Source organism: Macrobrachium nipponense, chromosome 26 (genome assembly GCF_015104395.2).
Source record: "Macrobrachium nipponense isolate FS-2020 chromosome 26, ASM1510439v2, whole genome shotgun sequence".
NCBI classification, from domain to species: domain Eukaryota; kingdom Metazoa; phylum Arthropoda; class Malacostraca; order Decapoda; family Palaemonidae; genus Macrobrachium; species Macrobrachium nipponense.
In genome coordinates, this window is record NC_087215.1 from 17,770,791 (window position 1) to 17,796,792 (window position 26,002).

At 34.5% G+C, this 26,002-nt stretch overlaps 1 protein-coding gene and 1 pseudogene across 1 annotated transcript in view; one reads left to right on the forward strand and one right to left on the reverse strand.

The window, feature by feature from the left end:
* LOC135200007 (E3 ubiquitin-protein ligase Hakai-like) overlaps positions 1-13,096 on the reverse strand; it is a 37,231-nt gene extending 24,135 nt beyond the window's left edge. Inside the window, exon 1 of the mRNA XM_064228212.1 lies at positions 12,981-13,096. The gene's annotated coding sequence lies outside the window, so the exon portion shown is untranslated. The remainder of the gene's footprint in view (positions 1-12,980) is intronic.
* LOC135200006 (cuticle protein AM1159-like) lies at positions 8,777-11,520 on the forward strand (annotated as a pseudogene).
* Positions 13,097-26,002: the final 12,906 nt, after the last annotated feature.

Genomic DNA, 26,002 nt, shown 5'->3' on the forward strand with positions numbered 1-26,002 from the left:
GTTACAGATACAGGGAATTTAGGAAAGGATAATCATGATTTATTTATTAGAATAGAAATGTAAAAAATCAATAATTCGCATGATTAACAGTAAAGAACAATTATTTCTAATGAAATATAGCGTATTTATTTTAATTTTCGTTGGTGATACAATGCAGTATTTGACTGTAGATTTTACCACATGCCCAGAGTAAGCTGGAGGTCGGATTACACCTTGTTTCTAAATAATTTTGAATGGGTGATTTTATGGCACACTTGTTTTTTAATCATTTTTAAATTGCTCTACAATGATCAGATGAAAGTGTTGTCAATTCACATTAAAAATTGTCAGTGGAGTCTCATACTTCCCCATCATTATGTTTAGTCTCTTCTCTACAATGAAAATAAAACATGAGTTGACAATAATCTAATGAAGAAATGATAAATATAAAACCATCTATTGTACGAAAGATAATCGCTGAAAATCATAAACACCAGCATGCGTTATGAATGGTCTCCTCTCCGCTATAAAAATATAAGATAGAGTTGCGTATAATCTGATGAATAAATGATAAATATATAACCGACTAATCTAAGAAAGAAAATGCGATGATAAAACCGTGACATGCAACCATCCGCTTAAAATCATAATAATCCCTGAAAGATATATCTATGATTTGCAAAATGAAATCTTGTAATAAAAGCAAGGAAAATCCTCGGCAGGAAATTCATAAAAAAAAAAAGACGCATCTCACTGAAATACATCTTTTATTCATGGCTTCTTAGTTGTGGATCTTTCTCTGTTTTTACTACGAGATTTTCTTTGCTAATAATAGATGATATATCTTTCTGAGTGTATGATTTTCAGCGGGCAGTTGCATGTCACGATTTCATCAATGCATTTTATTTCCTGGAAAAGATGGTTCTATATTTATAATTTCTTCATTATATTTCTATTTTGGAAATGAAGAGACTTAACATAACGATGGGGAAGTTTGAGACTCTATTCATATTATTTTTTATTATGAACTAACAAGACTTTCACCAGATCATAGTAAAATAATTTGAAAAAATATTGACAGATTAGAAAAAAAAATTGACATATTAGATTTAAAAAATATTGACAGATTAGATGAAAAAATATATTGACAGATTAGATGAAAAAAATATTGACAGATTAGAAGAAAATATTGACAGATTAGATGAAAAAATATTGACAGATTAGATGAAAAAAATATTGATAGATTAGATGAAAAATGTTGAAAAAACAATTAGATTGAAAAAATTTTGCAGATTAGATTGAAAAAATATTTATTGAATAGATTAGATTGAAAAAATATTGATTAGATTAGATGAAAAAATTAGTTTACAGATTAGAAAAAATAAAATTGGTTATAAAAGATTAGAATGAAAAAAATGTTGACAGATTAGATGAAAAAATATTAAAAGATTAGATGAAAAAAAATGTTGACAGATTAGATGAAAAAAATATTGAAAGATTAGATGAAAAAATGTTGACAGATTAGATGAAAAAATGTTGACAGATTAGATGAAAAAATGTTGACAGATTAGATGAAAAAATATTGACAGATTAGATGAAAAAATGTTGACAGATTAGATGAAAAAATGTTGACAGATTAGATGAAAAAATGTTGACAGATTAGATGAAAAAAAATTGACAGATTAGATGAAAAAATGTTGACAGATTAGATGAAAAAAATGTTGTTTGACAGATTAGATGAAAAAATGTTGACAGATTAGATGAAAAATTTTTGACATTTATTAGATGAAAAAATATTGACAAATAGATGACAAAATGTTGCAGATTAGATGAAAAATTTTTTTGCAAACAGATTGAGGAAAAAATGTTTTGACAGATTAGATGAAAATTTTTTGACAGATTAGATGAAAAATTTTTGACAGATTAGATGAAAAAATATTGACAGATTAGATGAAAATTTTTTGACAGATTAGATGAAAAAATGTTGGACAGATTTAGATGGAAAATGACAGATTAGATGAAAAATTTTTTGGACAGATTAGATGAAAAATTTTTTGACAGATTATGAAAAAATGACAGTTTAGATTTTTGAAAAAATTTTTGGACAGATTAAATGAAAAAATATTGACAGATTAGATGAAATTTTTTGACAGATTAGATGAAAAAATGTTGACAGATTGGAAGCCAAAAAATTATTGACAGTTAGATGAACAATATTGACAGATTAAATGAAAAAAATATTGTCAAATAGATAGATTGATTATGACAGATAAATGAAAAAAATAGATATAGATAAAAAAAAATATTGACAGATTAGATTGCCTTTATAACCCATTCAAAATGATTGAAAAATAAATAGTAATCAAGAAGTATGAAAATGTACATAAGTTTAAAGGATATTCTTAACATCTCTAGATAGTTATTTCTCGTTGGTAAAGTTTTTTTTTTTTTTTTTTTTTTGTTTTTTTGTTTTTTTTTTGGGTATTTACTGCATGTTTTTAAGTCAAAAGAAGAGAGAAGCACTGACTACAAATTATTGTGCACGAATAATAATTATGATATTAAAAATAAAAATTCTTGACAATGCCTGGAACATTTAATAGAGAAACTGAAATCCACAAGAGTTGTATTGTATTATTAAATATATCTGAAATAATTTTATCGTTAAGGTTTGAGCTTTGCACAAGTGTAGATTTTAAGACCAATAATAAAAATAAAGAGCTATTATTATTATTATTATTATTATTATTATTATTATTATTGTATTATTTTGCAATAATAAAAAACTTTATTATTGTCACTATTATTGTTATTATCATGTTTATTAATAACTTGCAAAGCAAACTTCCACTAAACAGAATGCATGCCTAAAAAAAATAAAAAAAAATAAAGAAAAGAAACACCAAATCAACAATGGCTGTATCAAGAAAAAAAAAAAAAACAAAAAAAACGAATGAATAATCCACACTAAAAAATATTACCAAAGCCAGCAAAAAAAAAAAAAAAAAAAAAAAAACTTTACGACCTACCTATCAGCCAACAGGTGACGCTTTGTACGACCCCGGAGCGAGAGAGAGACGAAGAAGAAATATTCACTTTCACCAAAAGAAAAAAAAAGAAAAAAAAAATCGAATTCCAGGATAAAAGGAAGAGGTCGCCCGCCCTCCTCTCCCCCCCGCCCCCAACAAAATATTTCCAGAACAGGCAGGAAATATCAAACGCGATATACCTGATTCCTCCAGACAGGCGAATTTGCAAATTCCTTTAAAGCGAATGATGGATTACGTCGAGATCCTCACGACGAATATTAAAATTTGCGCGTATTCCTTTCTCTCTCTCCCGGGCTCTCGGTCTCTTCTCTCATCCTCTCTCTCTCTCGTTCTCTCTCCTCTCTCTCTCTGTATTGGGATTAATTTTTATTAGGACGATTTCTGAATAAAACGTTCTCTTTGGTCGCCATATTGCGTTAGGATATATTCTTCATTTATTTATTTTTTTATTCAGGGGTTATCTGTCATGATTGAGCAGGTCACGAATTATGATAATATATATCGATTATTCTTTAGAGAGAGAGAGAGAGAGAGAGAGAGAGAGAGAGAGAGAGAGAGAGAGAGAGAGAGAGATTTCTTAAGTTAGATTTAAGTTGGTAAAATAGTAAATGATAAATGAATTACGATATTGGTTAGAACATGAACAGCTACACCATAAAGAATATATAGATAGATAGACAGATAGCAAAGACAATATTAAAATATTATGATATTCTCCAGTAACTGCCAATAGGATTTCTATGGATCCACAAATTCAAAATTAATGTTAGATACATAGAAAAATAGTTAAATAGATAGACTGATATATATAATTATATTAAAACAATTAAATACATAGAAAGATATATAGATAGATAGACAGATAACAAAAACAATACAAATATATTATGATATTCTTCAGTAATTGCCACAGTAGGATTTCTATGGATCCGCAAATTCAAAATTACAGTGAGATACATAGGAAAATAGTTAAATATATATATATATATATATATATATATATATATATATATATAGTATATATCTACATGCATTAAGTTACAAATGCCCTTTAATATCCAGTTGGCTCTACCTCGGAAATATCATATTTTTAAATGTTAGCGAAGGGGAATTCTTTTAGTTGATAATAAGTCGTCGTCTCATGGTTTAAGGTGCGTCACTTGCAGTCCTGTTTTTCTCGTTTTCCATAGTTAGCGCCCACGAGAGGATGAACTTTTTATTATCAACTGAAAAATTCCCCTTCGGTTGACATACATGATAAAATAATATTTTTTCTGAGGTGGAGGGAATTGGATATTAAAGGACCTTTTTAGCTTAATGTATATATATATATATATATTATATATTTATATATATATATATATAATTATATTATGAGAAAGTAAAGTTATAACCAGTCTCTTCAAAATAGAATTTCCCGTTCTTAATCCTGTATCATAATGAAGCCAAGCAGCACCGAGTCCGGTCAGCGCTTGCTAGGGTGACCACAAATAAAAATGCCAGACACCCCACGGCACGTAGTAAGCTTCCGTGACCATCTGTCAGGGCATGGGTCTCGCAACCTCATCCCAGGAATCACTTTATATAAACTCAGGCGTGGTAACGAGTCCCATATTTTCGCCTTTTATTTATTTATGAACAAAAGTATATTTCTACTGTAGATGGTTTTAGTCGTCGCAACGCTAGATACACGAACAGCTCAATCAATCAGTTATGATGGACATATTACCGCTGAATATCTGTCACTTCTTAGTCTTGGATCCCTAAGTTTTTTTATGATGTAAGGAGAAAAAACTTTCTTGAAATGAATGGACGTAAATTTATATAAATGCCTCAAAAAAAAAAATCAACAAATAAAATGGTTGATTAAATGACGGAGTCTTGACAAAATTAAAAAAAAAAAAAAATCGGTTATTCATTTTTCAAATATGAAAGTCACCTCAAACTACGATAACCATATCGATAACATATTCATTTCATGAAAAGTCACTGCGATTAATACGTTAGAACTAACCAAGCAATAAACAAGTTAAAAGAAAAGAGATAGTATAATCCCAGCCTGTAAAACTGAAGGCCGAAATAGCAGAGTAACTAAATTGTCCACAAAATGGTCAAATACTTCATAACTAAGGCAATTAAGAACAGATTCTTATTCATGCCTTGACGGGCACATGGTAAAACCATCTGTCGGTTTGTAATGCATAATATATTGTATATAGATATATATGAATAACTTGATCACGAAAGTATATAAAACGTGATGCTATGTATAAATAAAGTTTTTTTCCACGAAGGAAAAAAAAATGAAAAAGCGAGATAGCCAAGTACTTTCGGCCTGTTCGGACCCTTACTTGGCTGTCTCGCTTTTTCATTTTTTTCCTTCGTGGCAAAAACCTTTATTTATATATATATATATATATATAATATATATATATATATATATATATATATAATATATATATATATATATATATATATATATATATATTCCCATCAGAGTGGTCTCCAAAGTATATTTGTCAGCGATAGTTAACTAAGTCAGCTTCGTATCTATCTTTAATGTATTGATTTTGGTACCTATATTTACTAGCATTATCATGTACAGTTTTTTTTCCTTCTTACCGTAGAAGGCCTTTATAATCTATGAAGAACCGCTATGCAAAATTCTGTTGGCTTTTTCTATTAGCCCGAGTCATAATGCGGGAATTCTTAATATAAATAGTCACACCAAAAACACGAGCCTTGATAAACGGGTATGTTTGCATATGCAGATGTAACCTAACAAAAGTCCTCCCAAGAAGATGATTATGTATCATGAAGTTCAACATGACCCTTCTCCTCACTTGAGGACTCTTTCTCCTTCAGAAAACGCCTCAGGCCGATAACGGGGAGATATGTGGAAGTAACCTTGGCAAGGCGGGAGTACACAAATTTAACAGCCATATTTAAGAGCCGAGCTCCTTGCGTGTGTGTCCAACAAATATGGCTGCAACTCTCTGGACGAGGCGCGCAGCCTTAAATGGTGTCCGCTTGTCCGTCCGTATGGGGTGCCCGTGGCCCGCTAAACCCAGCAACCACAATGCCGCCCCTCCATCCCCCTCCCCAGGGGCCTAAAGTTAATTTCTCGTGTGTACCAAAACTCGAAGAGAATGGGACGTCTTTCTTTTACAGTGACGAATACTTGACATTAATACTTCCTCTCTCTCTCTCTCTCTCTCTCATGGAATAAACTGCCACCAGAAGTTGTCAACAGCAACAGTGTGGAAGAGTTTAAAAGAGAGCTAGACAAAATCATTAGGACACTGTGAATGAACAGCAAAATCTGTTCATAGAGATAAGTGAGCGCACGATGTCTCCTCGGATGGACTAACAAGTCTTTGAGACATCCTAATCCTTGTAATTCCTTGTAACTCTCTCTCTCTCTCTCATACCATGGGAATTAAAAGTACGGAAATCATTCATTCAAAGACCAAATACTATCCACCGTCCACCACTGTATCTAACGTATTAAAGTTCTCTAAGCAAACAACCTCCACATTTCTTGCCCTGTCATAACTCGTAGCTTTTGATTTCAAAGGCTCTCCCACAATACCTTCGAAATATTTTGTTAACCATTTTATTCTTCAATTTCTCTAAAATAAATCTGAATTCTGTCAGCTCTTTATATAATATATATATATATATATATATATATATATATATATATATATATATATATATATATATGTGTGTGTGGGGTGTGTTTTGTTGTGTGTGTGGGTGTGTGTGGTGTGTGTGTGTGTGTGTGTGTTGGCCGAGCCGGTAACTCACTGAATTCCCGATTTTTCCTCTGTCCGCTGGTTCGAATCCACGAGAGGACGAAATTATATCGTCAACTAAAAAAATTTCCCCTTCGGTTAACATACGTGAAACTATATCATTTCCGAAGGTAGAGCGAATTGGATATTAAAGGACATTTGTAGCTTAATGTATATATACGAATCACGATGATAGGATAAAAATTAGTATATACAGTATATATATCATATATTATGTATGTGTGTAAGTGTGTGTGGTTGGGTGTGCGTGCGTAGATATATCTAGTATTATGTCAAGTCTTTCGTATGCATGCTTATTCATACAAAAAATGGCATTTTATTCAAAGACAATACCGCATGTTCCGGCGAAAGCATACAACAACAATAACCAACCTTTATCCTGTTAAGAGATTGAATGAAAGTGAAAGTATTTGCTGTAAATTGAAAAGAAGAACCCTTAAGGGTAAATCCTAATCCCGCACCTCAGTTTTTAGCAAATTGGGCAGATAACTTCATCAGGTGCTTAATCGTTCGTTTTTTTTTCTTTTTGTTAAAAGGAAAATAATAAAAGAGATGATGATGAATCAACGTAAGGAGATGATTAAGAATAAACAGAAGGATTGGGGTTCATATCTTGTCTATAAGTTTTATATATACATATTCATACATATATGTATATATATATTATATAATTATATATATATATATAAAATAATATATAAATAAACCTATATATATTTAATTAATATATATAGATATATATAGTATATAAATATATATATATATATATATATATTATATATAATATGGCCCAAAAACATATTTTGAAACTTGCAACCATATATTTCGAGCACTTCCTTCTGTACTCGAAGTAGTACATGGTTGCAACGTATGGGCCTTTTATCTCATTTTTGTTGTATTACAGAGGAAAAAGGCATTCATATATATATATAATATATATATATATATATATATATATATATATATATATATATATATATAGTTTGTTCCGGTTTCTACATCACTGTCTGTATCCACTGCTAATAGCAACACAACAATGACGGTAGTAACGGACAGTTAAGTTTTGACAAAAGCGCTTATGAGACTGTCTACGACAACTGCTACCAAGCCAGACGAAAATACTGACTCCAGCGCTACGTGAAATGTTTGCTTATTCTTGTTAAGTTTATTCATTCGTTTGATGAACAATTACGTTTACCACGAATATCGAAAGGTAGGATACCTGAAAATAAAAGAATATAGACAAAAATTCTAACAGGAAACGTCTCTCTCCATTGTTTTCAAAGATTGATTAAGCAATGCCATTATTATTCCCGAAGACACCCGACGATGACCAGCTGACCTCTGGTCTCTCTGACCTGTCAGTCGAGTCAAGACAGGTCGAGAGACCCTTTCTATCGTGACCCCACGACCCGACGCAACTAAAAATGCTAAAAAATTCCCTTCGAACCGACAGCGAAGGTTCAGACCTATAGGGTCTTATTGGAGGCGAGTTTATAATAGTAGAATATAGATTTTAGGTCAAGCGCTGGGACTTATGAGGTCATTCAGCGGTAGAAGGGAAGCTGACAGCAAGGGGGTATGAAGGGTGTAACAGGAGGAAAACATTTTCGGTTGTATTATGAAACAATTGTTAGGAGAAACAAAATATGAACGCATGTACAGTAACATGAATGAAAGAGGTTGCAGTTAGGGGCCGAAGGGACGCTGCAAAGACCCTTAAAGCAACGCCTACAGTGTACCACACGAGGTCCAATGACGGCACAACCCGTTACGGGCAAAGGCAAGTCTAGGGCAGAGTACCCCTATAGGAGGTCGTAAAAGCACCCTTGAAGTAGTCTCGTCCTTAGCGGTATCATCATTAGCCGATGCCCTTCTGGAAGATGGCTCCCCACTATAGAGGATCCACTACCCGAAACAATCTCCTCTGTCCTTGGCCCTACTATGACGAAGGCCTTTCTCGCCGAGGGATATATAAAAGGGCTCTTAAGGATCGTCCCTTACACCCAGATCGCTCCAGACCTGCGCCCAGCAAACATGAAGGCTGTGAGTATACTATAGACACTGACACTTTTCTTTACGTTCTGTAGCAGTGGTTCTTGAAACTTTTTATGACCACGCCCCCCTCGAAGAGTTGGTTCTCCCTTCCACGCCCCCCTTGCATCTCTGAGTAAAATTCTCTCCCAGACTTAAAGGGAAATATAAAAAAAAAAAACGAGAGAAATTGCAAAACAGGGTCAGCCCAAAGAGCCTAACCAGAGTAGTAGATGTTGTTAAGAGAATAACGGATATAATTGGAAGATTTTAAAATTTGTCCCTCGGACTCACGCCTCGCCTGGAAGTTGCTGACGGCCCCCAAGGGTGGGTGTGGGGGGCGGGGCGCCTCCCCATTTTAAGAGCCACTGTTCTATAGAGTCATTCTTCTTCATCGCTTAATAGACGTATAGTGGGCGTTCCAGCGACTATGGGCCACCAACACTCCAGAGGGCCGTTTTTAATTCAACTCCGTTCAAATGGTCGAGTTCCTCTTGAGAAGAATTTTATTCATTTGTGAAAGGGAACATTTAGCAATTTTTTTTCAATATCTCTGTTACTAATGCGTTCAAGATTTATCTCTTAGTATCATCTACCCGTCCAAGAAATGTTCGCTCATGTGCTTGTAGAATACTTGCAGATCCAAGAAATACTCGCTCAAGTGCTCGTAGAATACTTGCAGATCCAAGGAATGCTCGCTCGAGTGCTTGTAAAATACTTGCAGATCCAAGAAATGCTCACTCAAGTGCTTGTAGAATACTTGCAGATCCAAGAAAAGCTCACTCAAGTGCTTGTAGAATACTTGCAGATCCAAGAAGAAATGTTCGCTCAAGTGCTTGTGAAATGCTTGCAGAAGTCATTCCGGTTCCTGTAGGGCCAGGTTTATAGACGTTTTCTCTGGCTTGTCGCAAGTGTTTTAGCTACGCATATATAATTCAGAATAAAAAGAATAGATAAATAGTACTTGTAAAATGCTTGCAGAAGTCCTTCCGGTTCTTGTTAGGTCATGTTTATAAACGTTTTCTCTTGCTTTTCCCAAGTGTTTTCATTTATATGTAATTTGGAACATAAAAATAAATATTCACTAGGTCCAAAATGCTTCATAAGAATTCTTCCCAGCCTATAAATGCGTTCAAGTAGGAGACAGTCGTATACTACGGCTCCCTGGTCGAATGCAATCGCTAATACAATTGAACACATAACCATGATTTTCACTGTTTTTAATATTCATCAACCCCATTGTTTATATTAACGTGATGGGTACATAGTTTCCTATAGGAGGTCTTGCAGTTATTATAAATAGGATTGGAAGTTTCAAATTGCTATGGAACGGTGTAACACTGGAAGCCCTCATAAATAAAATAAAAAAAATTGATATGGTCTTATTATAATTCTAAAATTGAATCGTTGGAACTTTATAAGTTTAAAATTGGTGCAAAAAACTTTTTCGTTATGTGGACTCACATGAATCAAATGTCGCGGTTTATTTTATTTGTTTTGCTTTGTTATTTTGCTTGAATAACTTTTTTATTTTATTTCGTACCTGTTGTTCTGTTATCCTTTCAGCATCTTGCTTTGTAACGTTTTGTCTTTATGATATATTCTAATATCTGTCTTTATAATATATTTCAATATCTTCTTACCTACAGCATTTGAAAAATTCTGTGAACTGATTCAATATCACCTTCACATGGCGCTACCGCAACATTTGCCTTGGACGGCAAACTGTAGACGGTGCAAAGTACCGTTTTACAAGATCCATTCCCACCCAGATGCAACGATTTTTGTCTTTTATTTCTCATTCGTTCCTTCTGATCTCTTCTCTCTTAGCTGTCCAGCTTCTCTAATTTCGCCTACCTCCATTTCAACCTCTCACTGAAAGACATTTCCTTTTTTTCTTTAGGTCTTCGTCCTCTGCCTCGCCGCCCTGGCCTCCGCCGCCCCCAAGCCTCAGGGAGACGGCCCCGTCGTCGCCATCTTGAGGGACGAACGCGTCGACAACGGCGACGGAAACTTCAACTACGCCTTCGAGGCCGACAACGGCATCTCCATGCAGGTCTCCGGAACCCCCGGTTCAGAGGGACAGGTCAACATGGAGGGAGTCTACCTGTAAGTGTCACTCGGTCTCTCTCATTCGTTAGTCTTTTGTTTTGACTTTATTATGAAACATTATGATTGATTGGTTCTCTTGCTGTGAGTGGTGGAACCTTTGTGCTAATCGAGTGTTGCGCCTTGCAGCCTTCCTCTGGCTGACGGAGGCTTCGCCGAGATTCGCTTCATCGCCAACGAGAACGGCTTCCAGCCCTCGGGGAGGGGACATCCTGCCCGCACCCCCACCCACTCCCCGCCCACGCCATCGAGCAGATCCGCATCGCCGAGCAACAGAGGGCTGAGGGCATCACCTTCGAGTAGACCATCTCGTCTTCTGTCTCTAGTCAATCTTCTTCGAAAAACTTGTAAATACGTTGCTTCGTTCAGTGTGAGAAACACGGATGGAAAAATGCTTCTGACAAGAAGTTGGACTTCTCAGCGATGGATTCTACCAAATAAACTAAGTTTTCTTCTTCTTCTTCTTCTCCTGTTAGACTGGTCTTTGTATCACTCTGTCACATAATAAACCTGAAAGTTATTGAGCAAAACGCGTCTTTCTCTCCCCCTTTCCATGAGGTGTTGTGATAATGCATCGATCACAAGACAAGCAGGTCTCGAAAGTATTAGAATCACGACTTAGGACGAAGTTCCAAGAAGAGGAGAAAGTAGAATAGGCTAATGGTCTGAAGGTCTAACTTTAACTTCTAGGGCCATCTCCAAACACCGTCTTGCACATTCTGGTGTGCTGCAGAGTGCTCCGGTGATATGCTAACGAGGCAGGTCGTCCACACCGAGCATGCGCGGGAAGACTGGCTCGTTTAGTGCAGATGGTTTTATACAGATTTTTTTTTTCAAGTGTTGTTTTTTTGGGGGAAATGGGCGAAATTTTAAAGTAATATACGACAATTTTCAAGATGATTTTACCCTTTTTTGTCAGTGTTGTTTTCTTTGGAAATGGGTGAAATTTTAAAATAATATAAGACTATTTTTAATTTAATGATTTTATTTTACCGCTTTTTGTCAGTGTTGGTTTTTTTTGGGAAATGGGGGAAATTTTAAAGTAATATACGACTATTTTTAAGATGATTTTACTGCTTTTTTGTCAGTGTTGGTTTTTTTGGGAAATGGGGGAAATTTCAAAATAATATACGACTATTTTTAAGATGATTTTACTGCTTTTTTGGGGTGGGGTGGGGGGGGGGGGGGGGGGAGGGGGGGGGAAATGGACGAAATTTTAAAATAATATAAGACTATTTTACGATGAGAATTATATCGGAAAATAGTGTGTGACTAACATACACTGGCCTGTATTCACCATCACGATCTTGGAGTGCTTGAAAACTGGTATGTCATTGCTTTCATTTTCTAAGCACGTTCCCCAAATACAGAACGTGTCGTTTTAACTCGAAAATATCATCCGTAACCGTAACTGCATGTAACACAAACAACGGGTTGCAAGAGAGAGAAATAAAGAGAGATTTCTGACATATAACTTTTCGTCTCAGAATGTTCAAAATGATCAGATTGGAAGGTGCAAAATATCTCAGTAACCAATAATGCTAAATTTTAAGAATGAATGTATATTATATAATATATATATATATTATATATATATATATATATTATATATGCATTAGATTACAAATGTCCTTCATATATGATTCGCCCTACTTCGGAATTAATATCATTTTCTTATATGTTAATTCCGAGTTAGGGCGAATTACATATTAAATGACATTTGTAGCTTAATGCGTATATATGAATCACGGTCATGTGATATGACTCATAATATATGTATGTATATATACATTATATAGATTATATTTCATACATAGTATATATTATGTATAAGCAGAGACGGGACCGAGCACATCTTATCGTCCATCAAATAGAAAGGACAAAGTACAGTACCATTTAGGTTTGTTAGATACAATGATAGAGGCCAAGAGGTTACAAGTATAACATGAATGAACCTGACGATAGCCAGAAGCAACTCATAAACACCCACCTCGATTAGCGATGGTTATAAAATGATGTGAAGTTCGTCTCCAAAAGTAAATATTGTATCATTTCTTCTTCCCTACCTCTTGCTGCTTGATTGTGCTCCATTGCTCTGCCATGCCTCTGAGGATTAAAAAAAATAAATAAATAAAGTTTAAATCTATATTAGATTGATAGATAAGTAAAAAAACGAATGGCCAACTACTTTAAAAGTGGAGGATCTTACAGATCTATTTGTTTCTATACAACAATAAATGTGGATCATGTCAGGATCAGCGAACCCACTATTTTACAAGACAATATTATACCACTTTGATTTTTATATATATACTGCCTCAGTAAAGGGTCCGAATAGGACCGAAAGTACTCGGCTAACTCGTTTTTTCATTGTTTTTCCTTCGTGGCAAAAAAAAAAAAAAAAAAACCTTTATTTATACATGCATCACTTTTTATATACTATACTTCGTGATCAATTAATTCATATTATATATAGTATATATATTATATATATATATTATATATAATATATTATATGATATTGATGTATTACGTATATATATACATTAAAATATTATTTTATATATATAATATATATATTATATACATTATATATATATATATATATAATATATATATTATTATATATTTCATAGCTGTGACATACCTTAGGATGTTTGTAGTAACATTTTTCTCCAAATCTGCAATTCCCTCTTTTCAAAAGGTTGCAGACTTTGTCTTTTTTGTATATTTTTTCCTCTTTCCCGTCATTGTGTAGATCTGGGTAGAGCCTCTTCTCCATTCCCAAGACTAATCTCATACTGACGTCAAACTGAGAGAGAGAGAGAGAGAGAGAGAGAGAGAGAGAGAGAGAGAGAGAGAGAGAGAGAGAGAGATGGTACGAAAATAGTTCTCCATTCCCAAGACTAATCTCATAGTGACCGTAAAACTGAGAGAGAGAGAGAGAGAGAGAGAGAGAGAGAGAGAGAGAGAGAGAGATGGTACGAAAATAGTTCTCCATTCCCAAGACTAATCTCATAGTGACCGTAAAACAGAGAGAGAGAGAGCGAGAGAGAGAGAGAGAGAGAGATAGACGAGATGAGAGAGAGAGTAGAGATGGAGATGTAAACGAGTCTCCATTCCCAAAAGTTTTACTTAATCTCATAGTGACCAAAAATATGAGAGAGAGAGAGGAGAGAGAGAGAGATGAGAGACGAACGTGAGAGAGAGAGAGAGAGAGAGTATGGCGCGTCTACGTAGAGAGAGAGAGAGAGAGAGAGAGAGAGAGAGCGCGTTCTAAGTGATGGTATCATGTAGAAATATATTGCTGATAACGCACTAATTCCAACATGTCAGGAATGATTCCCGTTTAATTTTCGCCCTCCAAAATTGGTATCCAGACTCTGTGAACATTATAATTAACATGACAGCCATATTAACTATTCAATTCAACATCTTGCAAGCACTGGCCTCGCTGGTAAAATATCCCAGAAACCTGTTTAAATGAATAAAAATAAAAAGCCTACGACAAGCAAAGAAAAAAAAACCGGGAATGACTCTCGCAAGCATTTTACAAGCACTCGAGCAAGCATTACTACAGCCTTCGATGAGCAGATTATATTCTAAGTGATAAATCTCCGACGCATTTGTTACGGAGCTTTTGTAAAATAAAAGTTCCCAAATTAATTTATCTTTCATAAATAAATAATGTTATTTTCGAAACGACTCTCACATCTGAACGCAGTTGGACGAACGGCCTTGAGTGATGGAGCAGCATCTTCTTCAGTTTATTTGAAGTGTTTGTTAGACGACAAATAGTAAGATGAGTTACGTCATAATGTCAGGACGGGTTCTGGAAACTGGTTCTCCCGTGTCAGAGGTTACCGTGAGATAAAAGTTGTACTTTTTCGATGTTAAGTTCACGGCACGATTTGAGGAATCTGTCTGGAAGAGCAATTATGCTCGATAGCTTTCAGTAAAAATCATTATCATAATTATTATTATTATTTATTATTATTATTATTATTATTAATTATTATTATTATTATATTATTATTCTTTAAGGAAAACTCATAAACACACGAGTCAATAAAATTTGGGAAAAGTAAAAATCCACGTTTCGGTAAAAATTATGTTATTTTTGTTATTTTGTATTATTAAAAAATTGTTTCTTATTAATTATAAATTATTATTATTCTTATTATTATTATTATTATTATTATTCTTTAATTGGAAAATATTAACCCAAGGAAGTCATAATAAAATTTGAAGAAATAAATTTGTTTTCGTTTTTGTAAAAATTTATTATTATTAATTATTATTATTATTATTATTATTATTATTATTATTATTATTATTTATTATTATTATTATTATTATTCAAGGAAAACTCATAACCACACGAGTCGATAAACTAGGAAAGTAAATCCACAGTAAATAGGTGGCTTTTTATTTCATTAAATATGCTACAGTAAAAATTATTATTATTATCATTACATAAATTAGTATTTTTTAGAAAACATTTCTTTAACCAAGATATGTGAACATCGCCCAGCTTAATAGCAATATCAGCCCTGACTGAGAGAGAATTAATAAGAGAATTGAAAAGACCATATATAAAAATCAAATTCCACTGATGCTGCCCACATCTTTTAACAAAACATATTATTATTATTATTATATTCATTATTTTATTATTATTATTATTATTATTATTATTATTATTATTATTCAAAGAAAACTCATATCCACACCGAGTCAATGGAATGGGAAAGTAAATCCACAGTAATATGTCTGTTGATTTGTTATTTATAAAATATATATAGCAGAAAGCTTTCGATGACCTGCACGGTCTTGCCTCATTGTCAATCTCATTTGACTGACAAGAAGGACAGTGCAGGTAAATAACAAAATCAAACAAGACATATTACTGTGGATTTACTTTTCCATTATTATTATATTATTATTTTATTATTATTATGATTATTATTATTATTATATTATTATTATTATTATTCATCATCGGCGGCGAAATCTGAAGGAGAATCGAGCAGGTTTTTCGAATGAAGTTTTGGGTTTATATATATATATATATATATAATATATATATATATATATATATATATATATTTATATATATATATATTTACTTTAACACCACGGGATATCTTCACCTTTATATTGACGTATACCTATATGAGAGTTTTATGAGTTATTATTATTATTATTATTATTATTATTATTATTATTATTATTATTATTATTATTATTATTATTAGTCAACAGATAACGAACTTATTCTCCAAGGCAAGAAAAACTCCTAAGTATGTATGCTGAAAGTAGTACGGAAAAGTCGACGATCAAAGAATTGTAACATACAATTATGAACATGAATAAACAAACAAATAAATAAATATATAAATAAATAAAAACAATCAAGTAAACAAATCAATAAGAGCCCTCAGTGTCCACTTTACTAAAAGGAACTCAAAGACAGACACTGAACCCGTCCTTGGAACAGAAGAATTAAAGAATAAAGAAATAAACAAATAAATAAATAAAAATAAGTAAACAAATAATCAATAAGAACCCTCAGTGTCCTCTTAAGAACTGAAATCCAAAGCCTGGACCATCTTGGCAACAGAAGATATTAAATAAATAAATATATAAATAAATAAATAAAATTAAGTAAACAAATCAATAAGAACCCTCAGTGTCCTCTTAACTAAAAGGAACTCAAAGACCAGACATGAACAGTCCTGGCAACAGAAAGCTATAAATAAATAAATAAATAAATAAATATTTTATACATATATATATCATATATATATATATATATCTATATATATAATAACTAAGTTAAACCAACATCAATAAGAACCCTCAATGTCCTCTTAACCAGAAAGAACTCGAACGCGAACGCTGGACCGTCTTGCCAACAGAAGATATTGAATCAATTCCAAGAAACATGCAGGCAAACCATATGCTGTATACCTGTAACCTGCCTAGGGTGACAAGGCAGCCGAAAATAGCGGTGAAGTATATATAACTCCAGTCACTTACGCAAGACGCAGCTGAAAAGATGAATGGACATAGAAAACGTGTGAATTTAATAGTTGACCAAATATGAGAGAAATGAAATGCTCTACGCCAGCCGTTCTGTTACAGCAGTGAATTTTGTAACTGGCATTCAGTTGATTACTAAGAGATACACACACACACACACACACACACACACACACACACACACATATATATATATATATATATACTATATATATATATATATATATCTAATAAAAGTAGCCCATAAAAACGCCAAAATATAGAAAGTAAGTAGTACTATGTTTCAGAGACACCTGTCTCTCTCTTTCATTACCTGCATGAAGAGAGAGACAGCTGCTGTCTCTCTGACGTATAGTATATACTTACTTTCTATCTTTTGGCAGTTTTTATGGGCTCCTTTTATTAGATGGAATTCTGTTGTAACCGAAAATCTTTTACCAGTTATATCATATATAAATATATATATATATATAGATAATATATTATATATATATATATATATATAAATTTATAGTATATATACATATATCATGTGTGCTTGCAAACTTGTCACTTAAAAAACCTAACCATCAAATACTGGATTCTTTATATTCATTCTGTGGAACCCTCACCAACTACATTTACAGTTACAGTATGTATCTATATATATATATATATATATATATATATATATATATATATATTACTTTCTAACGCAGACACAAGAAACAAACGAACGATTGAAATGACTATAATACCTACTACCACCGCGAGCGACCCCGCGAGGACCTTCTCTTACGGGAACTTTCACTGCTGTTCCTTCAAAATAAACATTACCTACTACTATATCCTCCTTCAATCCAAACACCATCCCATTCCTTCCTCTCCTCCCAACCTTCCACAACACCCACCCGGTATAGGATACCATATCCTGCCTTTCCCTAAGTCCTTATAAAATGCATGTAACAGGTTTCGTCTGCCAAACTTCGTAAGGTATACTATGCGGTCCGTTGCGCCTTGGGATAATGTACCTTTATTGTCTGTCGCTTTGCGTTGTAATTAGAGGGTTCATTTTTATATGTGGTGAAGGTCCTATCACGAGCTCGGTGCATCTTTTGGTGGCATTTTTTCAAATACGACGGCTGATAAGACGGGTATTTTAATGTTCCTTATCAAAACACCCCTGTGTGTGTGAGAGAGAGAGAACGGAGAGAGAGATGAGAGAGGGGATGAGAGAAAAGAAAAGAGAGAGAGAGAGAGTGAGAGAGCGAAGGCGAGGGGGGGGGGGGGGTGGTGGAAGGTGGGGGAAGGTTAAGGGGTAAAAGAAATAGAAAGGAATTCCAATTTGCTCTATGCTTTCAGGTGAAGGACTGTTTCATGATATTCCTCCATTAGCATTTCGCTGGAAATCTCCAAGCTTAGCTTGATATCTCTTCTCTCTTCACTCTCTCTCTTCTCTCTCTCTCTCTCTTTATATATATTTTTAATGAAAAAAAAATAAAATTAATATATATATATGTATGTATGATTGATACACCAGAATCCATTGTTTCTGAGGTAGAATTACTGGTAAAGAAATTTAAATGTAAAACACCGGGTTATGACGGAACCGAAGCAAAGATGATTTTAGACCCAACTAAAATGACACCTCATCGACAAATTATAGACTGCTGTTAAACAGGGTCACGTCAGTCAGCGAGGGGGGTTACACAATTTCCATATGTATGTATGGAGAAAGTAGAAACTCCTACATGCACGTATGCTAACTTAGAATATACTCATTAATACGCAAAAGTAGGAGTGATAAAATCCCCTTCAAGTAAGGAGGTCTGACGAGACACTAATGCCTACATCCTTCAGGACCGGCATGCAGCCTTATAATCACTCATGCGGAAATTCTTCCAAAAGCGCAGGATGTGACCTCACGAGACGGAAGTCAGCAGCAACCAGCCAGCCAGGAGTCGACCTGACCTTTTCTTTCATTCGGTGCAGAACTATGATGCCCGGACTCGAGGCGTCGCGTCACTACCGGACATAATTAATTATCCGTAATGACTGGACGATAATTCTCTGATGCTGTCGCTCAAGAAGGTTGGATGTCGCTACCGTTGGTGAGATGGAGCGAAAACGTGAAAGTGGTCGTGGATTCTTCTTCTTTCATTGCACGTTTGGCAGCGAGGGGAACTGAATAAGTGGAATTGTATGGAATGGAATGGAATATATAGCGTTTAGGCTAAATCCCCACTACTGGGACCTATGGGGTCATTCAGCGCTGGAAGGGAAACTGCCAGTAATAAAGGTTTGAAAGGCGTAACAAGAGTAAAATCTAGCTGATGCACTATGATTACATTGTCAGGAGAGGGTGGGTAGCAAGATGGAAGAAAGGGGAAACGAATGGAGGTACAGTAAAAGAAACGAAAGCGGTTGCAGTTTCTATGAGCAAGAGCCCGTGCTGGCATAAGGCCAGCTTAATCTAATCTAAAACAACAACAGGGGCCTAAGGATTGAAGGGACGCAGCGAAGAACCTTCAGTAATGTCTATACAGTACGACCCGTGAGGTGCACTGACGGCGTAGGCCGTAGAGTGCCCCTGCGTGGTTGGGGGAATTGTATTCACCGGTGTGTTTACCCGAGACCTTGTGCCCCTTCTGGCCGTGCCCACTGCCCAGTGAAAATACAGTGTTTGAGAATGGCCGCTGTTTGTCTCCGGGTTAGAAGGTGATTATTATTAATGCGGAAGGCGGGCATCTTGAATTTAAGATGGCGGTGGGCAGATGCGCTGAAGGTGGTGAATCTGCCACATTAATCTTGAGGACGTCTTATTCTTCTTCTTCTTTTCCTTCTCGAAACCCGTTAACCTTCCTCTCACGGCTACCGGACCCATTGATCTTTCCTCTCTCTCTCTCTCTCTCTCTCTCTCTCCCTTCCTCTCCTCTTTCTGTAGATTCACTGCCACCTTCTAGCTCACGTTATCAACTATTTTCTATACTTAATATTTTCTTTTTCTTTTCCTCCCTTTGTTCGTTGAGCATGATACTCCAGATATATGCAATACCTTAGCGAGAGAGAGAGAGAGAGAGAGAGAGAGAGAGAGAGAGAGAGAGAGAGAAACACAAACAGTACAATTTTTCAAACCAAAAATCCTTACATAGAATAAAATTAGAAGTAAATAAAGGCTGCTACCACTAACGTGATTTATACGACAGACGGAGACTTTTAGTGAGAGACAGTATTTTCTGCAATAAAATCCTTTACTCTTACAAATAATAATAATAATAATAATAATAATAATAATAATAATAATAATAATAAAAACCTGTTTCTATCCGGTGGTGGCCTCAGCCACGGCCCATAAAACTCTTAGCCGCTACCCATGAAACTCAGCTACGGTTTGGTGGTGGCCTAAGTAATGTTGTTGGTACCTACAGCGCTGCCAGAAGTACGATTATGGCTAAATTTAACCTCAAATAGAATAAAAACTACTGAGGCTTGAGGGCTGCAATTTGGTATGTTTGATGATTGGAGGGGGAGTGATCAACATGCCAATTTGCAGCCCTCTAGCCTCAGCAGTTTGTAAGATCTGAGGGCGGACGGAAAAAGTGCGGACGGACAGACAAACCGGGCACAATAGTTTTCTTTTACAGAAAAACTAACGAAACCCCCTAAAACCGAACGTAAAAAAATTGAATTCTTCTTCTTCTTATTATTATTATTAGTAGTATTATTAAGCAGTATGATCATCCCAACACTGTCTAGACAGGTCGTAATTTACGATTCTGATTTACGCACCACAAACGATGTTATTTTTATTTGTACAATTTTCCTCATTCATTTCCTTTCATTAGCGTCACTTTTCCCTCTCACTATCGCTTCACCCCCTCTTCAGTCATGTGTAATCATGGTCTCAGAAACAACGAAATTAAAAAAAAAATACTTGAAAGTGCATATCATATAAATTTAATTTGTGATTTCTCTGTTCTGGGATTTTTCCTCATTTTAATGATTGCCTGAGTGGAGGACGCTGTCATTATGATAAAAAAAAGATTGATTGGCTTTGTTATTACTTACTCATGAATTATGAATTCTGCTGTTCCTATTGTGTTTTTTTAGAATTAAACATGGTATATAAGGCTCCGTCAACTAAGTTAGTACTCAAATGTGAACTTGAAAATGTAGAATAAACTAGGAAAGTACTACGTTAAATATATGTGTCTATTTATGTATGCACACTTATATAAATACTATATATATATACATATATCTATATATATATATATATTATATTATATATAATATATTATATATATATAGTATATATATATTATATAAAATAAAGAATACATCATGACTTTAAGTAACTAAAAAAAATATTGATTACATTAGTAATACTCTCTCGCCCGAACCTCTTCCAGAGACATAAAATTTTTATGCCGCGTAAATTTTATTTACCGTGAGATTTACGGCCTTGTAATCCTTTCATCCGTTTACACTTATAGAGTTTGTGATCCTTTTATCCCTTCCTTATATAGCGCTCGAACCCCTTTTTTGATCGCCGAACGTTTGTTTGGGGGTTTTGAAGGCGCCAGATACTCTCTCTCTCTCTCTCTCTCTCTTGTCTCATCCGCCGAGCTCTGGCCTAACGAACGCCCGCTCGCTCACGGCTAAGCGGCAAGATGTTGCTAGGTTGGAGTGTTGGAGTGTTGTTTCTCTCCACAAAATAGACGGACGGCGGGTCAAGGAAAACAACAGGAGGAGGAGGAGGAGGAGGAGGAGGAGGAGGAGAGAGAGAGAGAGAGAGAGGAGAGAGAGAGAGAGAGAGAAATGTGAATGCCTTCTGTGGTTTCCGTTTTAATTTGGTTTCATTATTCATATGGTTAGCAATCTGCATTGCACATCTTATAAATAACAGAAGATAGACGTTCACGTAGGCATGAGCAGAATACAATATAGAATCTAGGCTGAAGGGCAAGCGCTGGGACCTATGAGGTCCTTCAGCGGTGAAACGGAAATCGGCAGAAAAAAGGTTTGAAAACCTCGCAGTTGCACCCTGAAAAAATTTGTTGAGAGAGGGTTGTGGAAATTAAAATGGAAGAGAATATGAACGGAGGTACGCTAAAGGGAATGGAAGAGGTCGAACGTAGGGACCTAAGGGACGCTACTGCAAAGAATTTCAAGTAATGTATACGGTGCAACGCGTGAGGTGTACTGACGACACTACCCACTACAGTGTTTATGTAGGTATGTATCAGTGTATCAGCATTTGAATTTTAAAAATAAAAGTTGGCAATATTCCCGCTGCCTGTAAGTTATAATGAAGCATAAAGTATTCTTTTTTAAACAGTCTTCGGATACTTTGAAGCTAATTAATACACAGTTTTTACTTTCAGTAGCTACATCTCTATTGGAAATATAGTACCATGGTTGAGCTACCCTTTAGAATATAACTGTAGTATACTTTGTTCGGAGACACAGCGAAATATTCGAAAGTATGATATCTCTAGATGTAAACTAATATTCCTAAACTATTAACTCTATTATTTTCTCAACGAACAATTTGTGCAATTCTAGCTCACTTTCATAAAAGAATAATTCCTCAAATGTATCACAATGTCTGACAAAAAAAAAAAAAAAAAAAAAAAAAAAAATAGTACTAGTATCCTTTACACTCAATCTTTCTGAAAGGTAATTCAAACGTTCGTTGAATCCCAACGGGTGATTTTCCCGTGAAATAGCGCTTCATTATAATCATTTAATCAACGTCGCCTTGTTAATGATACTCTTTTTTATCAAGTTAATGGCAGGCGGTGAAACATAACTAAATTACGGAGAGAATTAAAAGGGAAAATTGTTTAACGTCTTTATTCGCGAGACGTCTCAACGTTTGGTCAGCACGTACAATATATTTTTGTTTGCAAGAAATTCTCTTGATATCTACGACGATATATTGGCAGCACGTACGCCGTAAATAATAAACCGTGTACGTGGGCATGTGTGCATTTATAGTTTATTGTCTGGCTTAATTTCATCCAGGAAAAAGTTCATTCGATATATACGAAAAATCAATGAAATTGCTTTTGGGTTGATAAACGACTAATATCATGATGCTTGAATAATGTAATACAAAAATGAGAATAAATATACTTTGATAAAATTAGTAAGAATTATCCCAACTCTTATGATACTCGACAATGAAGATACTTTCCTTTAAAAATGAAATAAAGATATACTTTATATCTAATTCACTTCAGCTAAACAGCTGTTTCAATTTTTAACGAGAGACTAAATATTATTCGAGTGAGGCAATAATGCGAATGAATGATTATTTTTAAATACCTACTACGTTAGTTTAGTTTATTTATTTGTAATTCTTATATTAACTGTTTATGTTCACTTTGGCATTTACGGACCGTTTTTACAAAGAAATACAGATCAATTGCTATAGTAAAAATCTATCAAGTCGAAATACTGAAGACTCAACATTACAGCTGCTGACGTCATTCCTTGTTCAACCACCTGACAATCTCTAAGTTCTTTATGTATGAATGGGATTTACGCAGGATTTACACAGGAAAGGACCTGCAATTTTCTTGATTTTACAGGGATTAATATCTTTTACTTTAGTCTGGTTTGTATGTTGTTTTTACGTTGCATGGAACCAGTGGTTATTCAGCAACGGGACCAATAACTTTACGTGACGTCCAAACCAAGTCGAGAGTGAACTTCTATCACCAGAAATACACATCTCTGAGCCCTCAGTGGAATGCCCAAGAATCGAACTCGCGGCCACCGAGGTGGCCGGCCAAGACCATACCGATCACGCCACTGAGGCGCTTACCTGTTACTTTAATCCACAAACCAGAACATTGACAGAACTTTTAACCGCATGGGAACATTTTGCACAGGGCCTGTGATTACGTTCATACACGCAAAAGAGAGAGAGAGAGAGAGAGAGAGAGAGAGAGAAACCTGATTTATCATACGTGCCTTTTTTTGTAACTTAATTTTTACTTGAAGCGCGCAAACCTTCGAGTAAATAAATGCAAATAAATCTGAACGCCTGTCATTCAATTATTTGATTTGGGAGTAGAAAAAGTTGTAATATACATTAAATGTATTGATTTATGCGTGGTTTAGTTGATGAATTTCGCTGCGATTGGATGATCAATAAAAAAAATCGGTAAATAGATCTGTTTTATGAAAATTGTCCTTTATACACCTTTATAAAATCCTTTATAAAGTTCGCCAAGCGGGAATTTCGATAGTTTTCGTCCTTTACTTTATGAAAAAAATTTTATTGAAAGATTGTTTATTGCTCTTCGTTCAGCAATAAATTTTCTACAACCAATAATAAACATAAACAATAGGCAATAAAAATATTAAATATTTGAAAAATAATCACTTAGAGGTTGACAGGTCTAGCAAAGATTTTGTAAATGTCAATTCTTCGTAGTTTCTCTTACTCGGGGAGTAAGCCTTACAAACTGCTATGCTGTTGTTTTTGTTTTTTTGGAGTGGCGAGGGTAGGAAAGCCTTAAAGGCCTGAAAAAGATGTTTCACGTTAAATTAAAGATACAGGAATTTTAGGATAGAATATTTATGTTTTATTTATTAGAATGAAAATGTAAAACATAAATAATGTACATTTCCAACGGTATAGAAAAATTATTTCTAATAAAATATAACGTATTTATTTTCATATTCGTTGGTGAAATAAGGCTCTATCTGGCCGTAGATTTTAACACATTTTAATCTACGTCAAGTTACGAATATCATGTTTACAACTTATGCCCGAGGGGAAAATCTTGCGCGCGTCCCGAGTAAGCTGGAGGTCAGGTCACACCTTGTTCAAAAATCATTTTATTAACCAGAGGAGAAAGGACTTGAGATTGCTTCATTCATTAAGGAATTTTGTTTGTGAAAAGTTTTATTCGCGTTAACGATATCGCCAAAATATTTATATCCTGTGTCACGAAGATATAATGAGAACTTATAATTCCAACTGATTTCGGTTATTTTACAGCAAGCCTTGGCAACTGAATAAATAATTCATATTTTCCAAAAAATTAACACGAGGAATTGAAAATAGCTACTTTTCCCCCCATTAGTTATTGCGTTGCGTTTTCCCTGACCTACTCATCTAGCTGTTCATGTTTGACCATTTTACTCGATAGAATAAATATATTCGTCATGCACTGATGGGAAGACCTTGGGCGCCTTCGTCAGCGTCTGATCAGTCAGAGCTTATCGCTTCGAACTGACAATTTAATGGAGTTTCTCTGCTAGGGAGGCGAGTGAGGCTTATTTGTAAACGGCATTGTAAGTATGTATGTACGTATGTATGTATGAATGTGTATATATATATATATTTTATATATATATATATATATATATTATATATACATATATTCATATACATATATATATATATATATATATATATATATATATATATATATATATAATATATATATATATATATATATATATATATATATAGTATATGCGTACTTGCTTACATTATACCAAACGACTGGCCTTTTTCAACTTAGACACAGACACTGTATGTAGTATTCGATGGGGAAATAACTTATACTCACCGAAGTTGATACGCTACTACTCTGAAGTGCTGATTATCAAATATATTCAACTCTCACCAAAAATTATGCAAAATATAAAATTTAAAGTTTTCATATCCTAGCCAAAGAAAGTACGGTCATTAGACTCAAAACTTTCTACCACTGCCGAGTTTTAAAAGTTCTTTGCTCGTCTGAAAAATCCAACTCTTAACGCTACAAGTGTCTAAACTTTAAAGTAAAAATCAAAATGATATTCCCCCTTGATGACGTGAAATCTCGGGAGTCCTCTCCGAGGCTCCTTTAGAGGTGGAAGGACGCGAGTCCTCTCCTCCCGAGCGTCATGTTTACAACAAAAATCCTTTGGCACACTTCCTAAGAGGTTGACGCTTTTCGAAAGTGACATTTACAGACC